The sequence below is a fragment of the Pan troglodytes genome, chromosome 9 (genome assembly GCF_028858775.2).
Source record: "Pan troglodytes isolate AG18354 chromosome 9, NHGRI_mPanTro3-v2.0_pri, whole genome shotgun sequence".
Taxonomy (NCBI): domain Eukaryota; kingdom Metazoa; phylum Chordata; class Mammalia; order Primates; family Hominidae; genus Pan; species Pan troglodytes.
The window spans coordinates 30,414,539-30,428,387 of NC_072407.2; the positions used below are offsets into that span (position 1 = coordinate 30,414,539).

The 13,849-nt window shown below is 35.1% G+C and overlaps 1 protein-coding gene across 2 annotated transcripts in view; it reads left to right on the forward strand.

Moving 5' to 3' along the window:
- Positions 1-13,849, forward strand: part of ANO3 (anoctamin 3) — a 473,946-nt gene that overhangs the window by 220,997 nt on the left and 239,100 nt on the right. The gene's annotated exons all lie outside the window — the stretch shown is intronic.

Genomic DNA, 13,849 nt, shown 5'->3' on the forward strand with positions numbered 1-13,849 from the left:
TGGAAGGAGAAATGAGAATTGTCTGCAAATATTTGAAGAGCTGTCACATGGAAGAGAGACAAAGTATTTTACAATTTTCTGGAGGGCAGAACAAAGACTAGTGTGGGGAACCTTAAGAAGGCAGATTTCTGCTCTACGGAAAGAAGGTTAACAGCTGGAACTGTCTGAATGTAGAATAGGCTACACCGAGGGAGGCATTGACAATTTTGAAGCAGAGGAATGACATGCCATCCAGAACCAGAGTCTAATGTTAGAGGAGTATCAGTCATAATTTCCATTGTTGGGAGGATAGGCTGCCTGTGCGCTCAAGATATTGCCGGCTGTCAGAAGCCGCTTTGTCTTTATGCCCTGGGCTATGGGATTTCCGGATCTTCAATGGGGGCTTATCTGGCTCTAGGATAAATCTATTGGCTAAAATTTCAGTGATTTACTAGAGTGGAGAAAAGAGAAACATTTCCTAACTTCAATGGGAAAAGAAGCATCCATTTGTAACATGTCACATAGAAAACCTACTCAGATGTAGCTGAGGATTGAAATCTTTCATTATTTTATCTAGTCATTTGCTTACTCTGCAAAATTTGCAGTGTATGGCATTTCATGGTTTGAAAGATATAAAGCTGAATTGGTTGTGGCTCTTGACTGTACGTAGTTTAGGGTCTAATGGAGAAGATGGATGTAAATGTAAAGCTATAGTCAAGAGAAGGAGACATTTATTATAACAAAAGTGTTAAGAATAATTAGATTATTTAAATATCAAACATTTTGCCAACGTGGGAAAGTGTTTGCTATTTTCACTATTTTCAATAATTACCAGTAATTAATTTTCTGAAGGCATGCCAGTCATAATGCAAATATTAGATAGTATAGAAGTACACCGTATAGAAAAGAAGTTAGATTATTAAATAAATTCACCATGCTAAGAAAATTTTGCATTCTGAGAAGTCTTGTCTTTTACTGAATCAAATCAAAACACTTAGGAATATGCTCACAAAATTTAGCCAGTATCATCTCCAAGTGACATGCTAGCACATTTTTCTGCATGCACTTATCTGATACTGCGATACTCACCACACTTTCTGTGAGATAAGTATGGCAATATTAGATGAGTGTATGCAGAATCCATCCATTTTTTTTGCCTTTCTCACGTTCTTCATCATTTGTAACTTTATGTATTCTGTACTTAAAGGTACAATTAATTAGTTGCATGACTGCTTTCACACTTTCTATTTGAAGATTGCAGTTGACTTATCTTCCTCCCCCACAGACTCTAAATGTTATAACTCCATATCTTCCATTTTTCTTGTAAGGTTTCAAGACAGGGCCAGTAAAGTGGGCACCTCCAGATGTATATGGTTGATTCTGAAAATTGAAGGAGCTGGAGGCTGTAGTAGACATCAAATCAATCATTACACATGTTAATTTTAATGTGATTTCCAACAAGTATTTACAAGTTATATACTGATCATTTCTTAAAGGGGTAATTTAAAAATTCAAAATGTTTATAGAGAAATAAGAGAGTTTTTGTGAATATTCCATAGGATTTGGAGAAATACAAGGCTATCTTTTAATGTGAGTTCAACTATTTATATGAATTCAGGCAATTTAATTAGGCTATCTGAACCTGTGATTACAGCCACCTGTTAGATGGGGATAAAAATAGATTTTATGTGATCAGCATTATGTATGTAAATGGTTGAGCACAATGTGTGGCATTAAAAAAGCTCTTAATGAATGTAATTGTCGTTATAATAATATTTGACTAGACAAAAATAGGGAGGTCAAATAAAGTATTTGTTTAATAATCAAAATAATGAAAATGAGACCTGAGTAATATTTCAGTGTATACACATTTTAAAGATAATATATTCAAATAACTTATCGTAACTGCAGTAATGTAACAATATTAGGATTTTTAGTGTGTGAAGGTATATTTTGAGGAGCATGGCTGGCACCTGGTATACTCAAATCTACACGATGCTTCAAGTTGTCCCCATGAATGTAAAGCACTGACCAAACCACTGTGGAGGAAATGAGAAATCATCTGTCTTTCTTGACCTCAAGAGGTGGAGTACAGTGGTAAAGATACAGCTTACACACAATAATTGTAAGGCAAATAGAAATTACCAGTATTAGTTAAGCATATTAGGTGCTATTCAGGTTCAAAAGAAAGCCACTTTACTTTTAAGGGCAGAGAAAGGAAAGTGTGTGTGTGTGTGTGTGTGTGTGTGTGTATGTGTGTGTGTGTGTGTGTATGTGTGTGTGTATGTATGCATTATTGGGTAAAATAAAGATAGTAACTCAGAACTGTATTTCTCATATTCCTTTTTACTGTGAATTGAATACCTGGTTTCATTTTGCTCCCCATTAATCTCTGAAGTCATCAGTGTAGCCAGGGAAATCTCCATGTGTTTCTGTAAATGAATTTTTAGGGGATAACTATTGTTCCAGAAGACAGAGATCCTTTTTAAAGAGACTCACGAGAGCTGGAACATATTTTTTGTGCCTCAGAATGGGAATGGCAAGAATATTCTTACCTCATCCTGTAATCCCACGGCAGCCATGTACTATATTTACCAGTAGTACTGTGTTTTGGCTTGGCACTATGTTGCCCATGGTGATCATAAAAGCAGGCAGAGGAAATGAAGGAAACGCTGCCTGGTTCAATCACACCCTTTTGCAAATTGTTATTCTATCCTCCCTGAATGCTTTTCATATAGGTGCTTCACTAAAGACATTACTTTTTTTTTTTTTACTGCAGATAATAATTAGAGTGTTTGTATGATGTATTTTAATTTCTACATAAGAATATTTGAAGGTAAGGATGCCACGCATTTTTTTGGACAAACTCTTATACGAAGATAACTTAAATGCATTTCCTTAGAATTGTCTAATTTTTCAACTGCAGTGTAATCACTCTCTATTTTTTAGGGAAATCTTGTTATTTCAACCCATATGTAGAAATATAATTTTTGTCTATTTTAATATGCTGGCAATCTAATTTAAAATTTTCTAAAAATAAATTTAGTGTGAAACTAACTCCTTAATTTGGGAGGAAGGTTGCACACCCAAGGCATTAATGTCATAAACTTTATTTGTGTAATTCTTTAAGAACTTTAATCCTTGAGTTTTCTTATTTCTAATTATTAATAAGGATTTCTTATTAATCATTGAGTGTTCTTATTAAAAACAGAACAAAGGGATTCATTTGAGAGAATTCATGCACAATGGCTATGTTCAGGTCTGTGAGAATATGTCATCTGAATTTATAACCTCCTTGCATTTATTGGCAGCTTTACACTGGCAGACATAAAGAAATTGAATGAAGGTTAAATTAAGTACAGTCAACATAGTAACTATAATAAATTCTGAAAGAAAGACCTTGAAACTTCTCTTAGACACAGAGTGACAGAATTTAATCACTGAAAACTGTAAAATATTACAATCTTGGAATTGGAATCGCCCATAACTTTGTGAGATACCATCTCATGCCAGTCAGAATTGCGATTATTAAAAAGTCAAAAAACAATAGATGCTGGCGAGGCTGTGAAGAAATAGGAATGCTTTTACACTGTTGGTGGGAATGTAAATTAGTTAAACCATTGTGGACGATGGTGTGGCGATTTCTCAAGGATCTAGAACCAGAAATGCCATTTGACCCAGCAATCCCATTACTGGGTATATACCCAAAGGAAGATAAATCATTCTACTATAAAGACACATGCACACGTATGTTTATTGCAGCACTATTTTCAATAGCAAAGACATGCAACCAACCTAAATGCCTATCAACGACAGACTGGATAAAGAAAATGTGGTACATGTACACCATGGAATACTATGAAGCTATAAAAAAGAATGAGATCGTGTCCTTTGCAGGGACGCAGATGAAGCCAGAAGCCATCATCCTCAGCAGACAATCACAGGAACAGAAAACCAAGCACCGCATGTTCTCACTTATAAGTGGGAGTTGAACAATGAGAACTCACCGACACAGGGAGGGAAACATCACACACTGGGGCCTGTCGAGGGGTGGGGGCCAAGGGGAGGGATAGCATTAGGACAAATACCTAATGCTTGCAGGGCTTAAATCCTAGATGACGGGTTGATAGGTGCAGCCAGCCACCATGGTACATGTATACATATGTAAGAAACCTGCATGTTCTGCACATGTATACAGTAACTTACAGTAAAGTAAAAAAAAAAGAAAGTTAATTCATATCCGGTGCTAGAGCAATCCCTTGATTTGAGATTTTTTTGTTTTCAATGATATGAAGTGTTTTTTATCAGGATTGTCAATGATCATTATAATCTGGCCAATTTGTTTGTTTTAATTCCGAAAAATTGTTCATGATTTAGAGGATGACTTGTTTCGTCCTGAGCCACTCACCTCTCTCCCTACCCACCACTATACCTGTGACAATGTAGAAGTATCCATGGGTACCATAGCGGAGCCAGATTGTATAAAAGTTATTGGTGTGTGTGTATGTGTGTGTGTGTGTGTGTGTGTGTTTGGGAGTGAGTGTGAGACAGTTCAATACCTTGATATTAGTAGGCCTACCTAGAATCTCTTTAGAAGCTCCTCAATATTCCCAGACTTGTCCTAAGGCCACTGTGTTGTTGGCATATGAAAAAATGCCATATATTAGACCTGCTAGGAATTTCAGAAGACAGTGTGTTCTTCTAAAAACGAGAGTGCTATTGAAACCTATCCATTCACCTAAGTGTATTTAGAAAGGTGTTGTCAAGCCTTACTGAGGATGCTAACATTCAGAATTTTCATGTTATACCCTGATCTATACTGATTCTAGTGCCATTCTTTTTCACTGCAAAAGGCCTATAATTTATACAGTCAGTAAAAAGCAAAAAAGTAATGTCAATGAAAATGCATATTTGAATCATAAATTATGGTTTCAGTTTCTGCTAATAGAGACAAAACAGCTAGCAGGACAGTCTTTTGAATCTAGGCTTGATTTTGCATTTTTTTTGTTTCATCTTTCCTATTGCAAAAAGAGCTTACATGTCCTTATTTATTGTCCCACTTTCCTTTTTAAAGAATAGGAAATAAAAATTCTGAAACATCTCTGTTGTTTTGTGTAGCACATTGAAAGAAAACCTATCAAGGAGCAGTGACTTCTTGAAAACCAAGGGAAATACAGCCAGGCACATGTTCTCTTTTTGTCTGTCATTGAACTGGGTATTAAATCTCTGCACAATGTGAATGATTTTGAAAGCATTATTTTCTATAATGTCAGTCTGTCAATGTTAAATAGATCATTATTCTATAGTCACAAAATTAGAACAATTGTATTCAGACAGCTTTTAAAAGAAAATTTTGAGGTGATGGACTCCCTTGAGGTTTTTGACATTAGACTTTGAATTGAATCGATTATTCTTAAATTTCTTATTGTTTTCAGTTTCATATAATGATTATACTTTTATGCATTGATTTTTTTAGTCATTAGCAATTGTTTTCTTATTGAATTCCATTTTACATAACAAGAGGCCTTGCTTTAGAAAACCCAAACATATTCTCCATAAGAGCATCTAAACTTTATTCTTCTTCTCTACCCTAAGTAAAATAGTATGCATTTTAGGCAGTTTTTTTGTTGTCCCTCAGATTTATTTGAGAGTTGATATTTCTGATAAATTTTAATAATGGACAAATAATGCTAGCATAGAATTCCTGAAGATTTGTATTTGTTGTGTTAAGAAAAAGATTTAGTTGACACCCAGGGTAATTATTTTCAAGGCTTAATATGGATTAATGAGAAAGATATGCAGAGAAGACACAAGATACACTCAGGAAAAGCTTCGGTGTTTTCCTGTTTTAGTTTTTTCTTTCTTTTTTTTTTTTTTTTTTTTTTTTTTTTTTTGAGACACAGTCTCGGTCTGTGTCCAGACTGGAGTGCAGTGGCACGATCTTGGCTCACTGCAACCTCCTCCTCCCAGGTTCAAGCAATTCCCCTGCATCAACCTCCCGAGTAGCTGGGACTACAGGTGTGCTCCACCATGCCCAGCTAGTTTTTTGTATTTTAGTAGAGATGGGGTTTCACCATGTTGGCCAGGATGGTCTCGATCTCCTGACCTGGTGATCCACCCACCTCGGCCTCCCAATAGTTTTAGTTTTTTTTGAGTAGGGTCTTAGCCTCAAAATTTTCAGTGAAATTATTGGCTCTGCTGAAACTGAACTCTACTTAAGATATAAAATAACAGCAAATCTAGTGGCCTCCTACATCTGTTTCTTCTAGGCCTACACCTAATTTTGAATATTGATATCACATACTTTCAAAGCCTGGGTAAACACAAGGAAATGTTGAAGGAAAATTATTTATCTCTAAGGTGTGGTCTAAATTGGCTAAACTATCCTCTAATAGTTTTACTGTTTTCAGCTTCAACTTCACAAGTCCCAATGCATAGGAAACAAATGTAGCAAAGAGGCAAGACCAAGAAAAAATATACTAGAGTTTATAATCTCTTTAGTTAACATACTATTGGATTCATTCTCTAGAACCATGGCACAAGAGCAAGATTATAAGGATACTCTTGTTCCCATGATTCTAGAAAATGAATCCAATGATATGTTATCTAAAGAAATTACAGCAAAAGCTTAGACAACTAAAGCAAAAATAAGTAAATGGTACTACATCTATAACCTCTATAAGTGTGTTTTCAGTAACATTATTCATAATCGCAAAAAGACTGGACACAACCCAAATATCTTTCAGGGGGTGAATGGATAAACTGCGAGACATCTACAAAATGGAATTTCTACTTAGTAATAAAAACGAACAAATTCCTGATACTCACAAAAAATATGGATAATTCTCAAATGCCTTTTGTTGAGTAAAAGTGACACAGGCAAGCTCCAAAATTGGGGCTTGGCCTGGGAGGATTCTTAGCTTTGCACAGGAAAGAATTCAAGAGTGAACAAACAGGATAAAGGGAAAGCAAGGCAAGTTTATTAGAGCAACAGAGTATAGGAAAATGGCTGCTCCATAGACAGAACAGAGGCACATCATAGGAAGAGTGGTACCTGTAGGTTACTGGTTAGCTATTATAAAGAATATTAAAGTATACATATTTTTTAAAATATTATAATCTAATACTATAATCTGCCTGATGAATGTAAAGTATTATGTTTAAAATATGATTTTTAAAAATGAAGGCCCAAACAATATGAAATTAAAACTCAAGTTCTGACTTTCTCTAAAATAAATATTACTGAAAAGAGTAGGTGGCTAATAATAGGTGGTAAATTAACTATTAGAAAACAAAAATAATAAAGTTAATAGGGACAACATTATATTCTACCTTTACTACATATTTTTAGTCTTTAAAAAATGGCTTTTCAAAATACCAAAGTAACAACTACAATTTTCTCACCCTGAACTGGTTGAAAAAAGTATGGAGAATCAATAGTATGTTCTGTTTTCTTCTAGCATTAGTAAAATAAATTTTCCCATTCTTAGGGTTTTGAAATTAGTATTCAATGATAAAATATCAAACTATGTTCAAAAAAGATGTATAAATTTTCAGCCTTTGGCACAGCATGGAGAAATCCACAAGTAAGAACAGCAGCAGGTGGCAAGAAGTGGGAAGTTCTATGGTTACAAATGTTAATAATAGGCTAAAAATATAAAACAGATTGTGCCCTGATGCAGTACTGCTTAGACTAGTCAGGGTATGTTTGGGTTCACATTCTACACATCAACAAAATTGCTTTTAGTTGAGTTACTGATTTTACCAATAACAGAGTGTGGCTGGAAGAGACTGGAACGTATTTTTAGTTTTTTAAAATGCCATCATAAACCCGTGAGATATCATGGGGGACTTCAGAACCTCCCCATTCTGAAACAGGGTGTAATAATGGGTTTGCTTCCTGGGTCCATGTAACTCCACCAAAATCCAAATGCCATTTTGAGATCTTTGCTGTGGAGCAGGCTATATGGCTCTTCCCCATTTCCCTTAGCAATAGTGTAAACATTAAAAAACTTTGCTGCTTGCCAGAAATACTGTAAGACTTTACATGTTACTTCCTAATCTAAACCATATTTGTTCTCATTGGGAATCTCCTTCCATGAAGCAGGCAGGGATGATCAGGAGTCCCATTTTACTGCTACAAACAAACAAGCGCACGCACACACACACACACACTGTCTCTCTCTCTCTGCACGTTGTGTCCTTCAAGCTTATATATAAAATACTTGGGGGTACCTTCACAAAATAGGAGTAAATGAAGAGGCATAGATTACAGGCACATGTTATAGGATGAAGAACTGTCAATTGCCAGAATTCCTCCAGTGATCTACACTTGGGCTAATACAGAAAACTAGTACCAAGGAGTGGGGCTCTAACCCATGGGGACACAAAATTTTCTGTATTAGTCTATTCTCACACTGCTATAAAGAAATACCTAAAATTCGGTAATTTATGAAGAAAGATGTGTAATTGGCTCATCGTTCTGCAGGCTGTACAGAAAGCGTGATGCTGGCATCTACTTGTCTTCTGGGGAAGCCTCAGGAAACTTACAATCATGGCAGAAGGCAAAGAGGAAGCCAGCGCTTCCCATGGCCAGAGCGGGAGGAAGAGAGAGAAAGGGGAGGTGCTACACACTTTTAAGCAACCAGATCTTATGAGAACTCTATCATGAGAACAGCACTAGGGAGATGGTGTTAAATCATGAGGAATTGCCCCCATCATCTAATAACCTCTCATCAGGTGGAGATTTGGGTAGGACGCAGATCCAAACCACACCATGTGTGGAATTATGCTCTCAGATAAGCCACTTTTTCTTATTCTGTTTCTGATTTTCACGTCTATTGGGTCAGAGTTTTATCTGTTTTGTTCACTGCTATTTCTCTACTGTCTAAAAAGAATGCCTACCATGTATTGCAATAAACAGCACATTTCTGAACAAATTAGTAAAGTAATTAATAGGATTTTTTTCAGTCTTTAATTTAGTAATTATTCATTTGGATACTGTCTATGTATGCAGACCCAGTGCAAAGTACTGAAGCTGTGTGTCTGAACAAGACAAACATGAATTTTGCCCTCATGGAATGGACTTATAAACTGGAGAGGCCATATGTGGAATACTAAGCTAATAAATGAATGGAAACATAATAAGTTCTATTAAAGCAAAGTACGTATTGTTAAGAGAACATATAGCAAGGAAAATGAGCTTATTTGGGGTAGGGTATGTGACTTTGAATGGGATGTTTTTATGGTGAGGAAGGTTTTAACTATGAAACAATATTTATGTGTGATTTAGTTGAAGAGGAAAGAAACAAAACATTCAAAGCAAAAAGGTTAGGATGTAGAAAATTCTGTTTAGTGGTTGCAAATTAGAGAATAGTGCACAAAGATGAAGGTAAAAATGAGGACACTCGTTGCACCTCCCGGAGTCTTAAAACATAATTTCATTAGTTTATACAGCCCTTCATGACTTTCTTTCTTTTGGTATTTTGTCTTGTATTAAAATTTTTAGAGAGCTTTCTTCATGCACCTTGATATATTGTAATCGAATTAGATACATTTTGATTTTGCTAGTTACTCTCAAGGGCTGAATGTATATTGTTGACCTTTGTGTCCTGCTAGCAAGCAAACTCAAAAGTAAATCAAACTCAATAGTTACCTTCTCCATGTTTACTTCTAAACATCTTAGAGTACTTACAGTATATGGAAACAAAATTAAATTTTAGTCTCTGGTGGTAGAAGTGCATATGTTGCTTTCTACTCCCAAAAGTTATGCTGAAAATTTCTCTGAAGTTATATACCTGTATATTTGTAATAGGTAATCTCCATTTGTGCCTCCAGATTCATCCTGCCCCTCTTACCAGTTTACCATGTGCCCCAGGAAGCAGATATCTAAGGACTGCAACAACCCAGTGTTCTCATGAACTCTAGCTACTGTTTAGGTTTGACCAGTGGGAGACACCAGCAGCAGATTTAGATGTAGATAAGAGAGAGGTTGGGCTATTTGTTCCTCTGGCTCTGTCTGTGCCGGTCTATTGTTTGGCAGTGGCTGTAATCCTCAATCTAAGCACATGGATTCTTCCAGATTTCCTCTCCCCTAGCTATAATTGTCTCTAGGTTCTTATATCTTGTTCCTTCAGGCCTCAGAATGATAAAGGTTTCTGGCCCTTGTTAGTTGTAGGAAGCTTCATCAACTCTTTATTGGTTTCTTTTCGTCCTGGCCACAATCTTGTAAATATACCCTTCATTAAATTTATTTCAGATGCTCTGAATTAAGCATCTGTATTCTACCAGGACTCTCTTACAATGGGCATTATTTTTTTCTTTTTGAAAATGAGAGTAGATATGAAAAATAAGTGAAAAACAAAGTATTATAAAGGAAGTTTCTGAGTAAACAAAGAAGTAGTGTGTTATATTGCAAAGAGCAGAGGCTTTGAAATCAGATGGACCTGGTTTGTTTCAGATTCTAACACTTCCTAGATGTGGGACTTGACACAAGTTTCTAAGTCCTTTGTCAGGATTTTCACACATAAAATGGGGATGACAGATCCTAACGGGACTCTTAAGATAATAATTTTTTTCCCTATGATCAGGAGACAGAGGATGTTATGGAAATTAATATCACCTACAGGATAAACTTGGTAATTTGTAGGCATGAAATACATAATTATTTTTATCACTAGCAATAATGTCCACTAAAATGGCTACATAGCTCAAGTAATCACTCAGAAATACACTTTTCAAGAGGACAGAGCTACAGTGATTTTGACAAGGAAGACAAATTAGAAAATTCTGTGTCCATTTATGCTTTTTTCTTCAGTGATTATTATATGAATGAATATGCTTTGACTACACCCAATAGTATAGAAAAGTGTATTCAGATTTTATAAAATTACATAGCATCCCCAAGACACCACCCACTCTAAGCCCATCAGTTTTAATATAGGTATGAAGACTTACTAAGCCCCACAGGCAGACAAATATACTTGTTATTTTTAAAATCTTTCTTTTATAGACATGATGTAAAAATCTGTTAGGTAATAATATCAAGGTATCTTGCTACATTCTAAAGTTATTCTAACAGTTTACTTGGTAGGCTTTATCAAGCACATCATTGCAGCCCTATTCACAATTGCAAAGACATAGAATCAGTGATAGACTGGATAAAGAGAATGTGGTACATATATACCATGGAATACCATGCAACTATAAAAAAGAATGAAATCATATACTTTGCAGAGAAATGGATGGACCTTGAGGCCATTATCCTTAGCAAACTAACACAGGAACAGAAAACCAAATATCGCATGTTCTCACTTTTATAAGTGCAAGCTAAATGATGAGAACACATCGACACATAGAGGGGAACAACACACACTGGGGCCTTTCAGAGGGTGGAGGGTCGGAGGAGGGAAAGGATCACAAAAAATAACTAATGGGTACTAGGCTTAATAGCTGGGTGATGAAGTAATCTCTGCAACAAATGCCCACGACACAAGTTTACCTATGTAACAAACCTGAACTTGTACCCCTGAACTTAAAAGTTGAAAGAAAGGAAAACTATTATGTAAAATAACATATGAGCTTTTCTTCACGTTTCCTTAGGATGAGTTAATTTTCTTGATGAGAAATTTTACCAAGAGGGGACATCTTTTGAAAAATTGTACTTTACACTGAGAACAATCAACCAGTTATTATTTACTTTTCAATTTTCTCTTTGAAGTTTTCTAAGGATCTATTTTTCCAGTTAAGAACTCCATATCAGCAGAAAGCCCATTGAATTAAATGATATCTGAATAGCAACTTCTCCTCCTTGGAGCAATGTCAGTTGTGAATTATATGAATGCCTTTTTAAAAGATATCTGTAATTACATGTCTTGGACCTTCATGTATACCCAAGTAAAGCTATTATCTCATGAGATACTTCTAAATATGGGAACACTTATGAAGTGTACTTAGAACTGTCGAAAGTTGCATTAAATGTTACTTTAGGAAAATCTGTTCTGCATGTAAGAAAGGACACATTTCCTATGGGTTTACAGGTTATTCTTGAACTTCAGAGCTACACATGCTTACCAAAACTGATCTGTCCTCTATTTTTAGCTTTAGATGGGTTGTAATCTGATACTAGTCAAGAATACCAGGTTAAACCATAGAAGAAAAGAAATGGAACTTTGGAACAGAGAAGGAAAAAAACTGAATATGCTGTGGGGGTAATTTTAGTCATTCCAAGCAAAGAACACATACTGCTAGTAATGCCAAGCAAGGATGTGATGGCATTTGATGAGAAATGTTGAAAAGAAACTTTGTACTCTGAGAACATTAGGATATCAGATTTTCAGTTTAGATTGTGTCAGTTTCTAGCAAAGATAATCCTTATAATAGCTTTGGAAACACTTGATAGTTCAGAAAATGAAAAAGCACTGCATTAAAGATATATGCGCAGGAAAACATAGGGCAGTAGGAAGGCTGTTTGTTTCATCTTTAATGTTATTTTCTCTATTTCTTTAAGTGTTACATTTGACTACTATTTTCAGCCATAATGTATGTATGGAGAGTCTTCTCCGGACTTTCTTATGTGCCTAATCCTATGAAGAAAAATGTTAAACCCAAGAACTACAAATCAATAGAAACATAGAAGAAGGAATATGTGAAAAGAAGAATCAGTGTTTTTGAAGTCTTCACAGATACTACTACCTGGATTAGGGGTTCCTTGTGGGTGGTTTTATAATACCCTGTATATACCTTTATACTGTTTTTTTTATTTCTTAACAATTTGTGCATCTACTTCCCCTGTGAATGAGCACTATTTTACAACCAATACTGAATTAATGCCTGGCATAGGGAAATAACTCAAGAATTGTTTAGAATTATTGAATAAGTGATTGAATATCTGAATGAATAAAAATTAGTCTTAAAAAATAATTGATAATTATTTTGTGTAACTTGGTTACACAAGTTAATTTACACCAAATTTCATTATTCATATCAATTTTTTTTTAAAAAAGATCAACGTAAGAAATACAGTTTGGTGATGGTAGGTAGACATTTCCTATTCATATGTGCCAAGCACAACGTGTTCATTTTTTATCAAAATATATTTTCGAGTTTGCCAAGATCGTGGATATAGAATTATATTTTCTGAGCTTTGCTTTAGCTCCATGGTTTCTATATTCAGAGCTTCCTGCTTAAAATTTGTGTGTTATTTATACCACGGGAAGTCATGGTAATGCACCATCCAGGATAGGGTACGTGAGGAACTGTGGAGCATACTGAAAAGGTTATGGACTTTGGAATCTAATAGCTATAACTTTACAATTCCGTTCTGCCAGTTGCTAGATTTGTGACCGTAAATAAGTAAATTTCTTAACCTCTCCTAGTTTCATTTCCCATCTATGACGTAGGCATTGTTTAAAATTTTTTTTTTAATTTTGGCAAATGCAGTTATTTAAGAATAGTGCATAAGACATATGAATTTGTGGAAATTAAAGGATAAATAAGTGAATTAAGTAATTAATCTCCCAAAGAACAAAAGAATATTTATCTCCAACTCGGATTGCAGCAATAACTACCTCTTTCTCTTACTTACTCCACTGCAAATAGATTTTTTTTTACTCTTATAAATACATTGCAATCTATCCTACGTTATGGCTTTTATACATGTTATTATCTTTGACTAAAATCTCCCCCGCCGCACACACACACATACACATAAACACATTTCTATATGTCAGGTTTTTTTCATTTTTCACTTAACATGTCACTTCTTCTGAGAAAATTTCTCGAAGTAGGTTCCTTTTATTACTTTCCATTATATAACACTGCCTGTATTTTCATAGCATTTCAGACAGTTTATATGTATGCACATATTTGT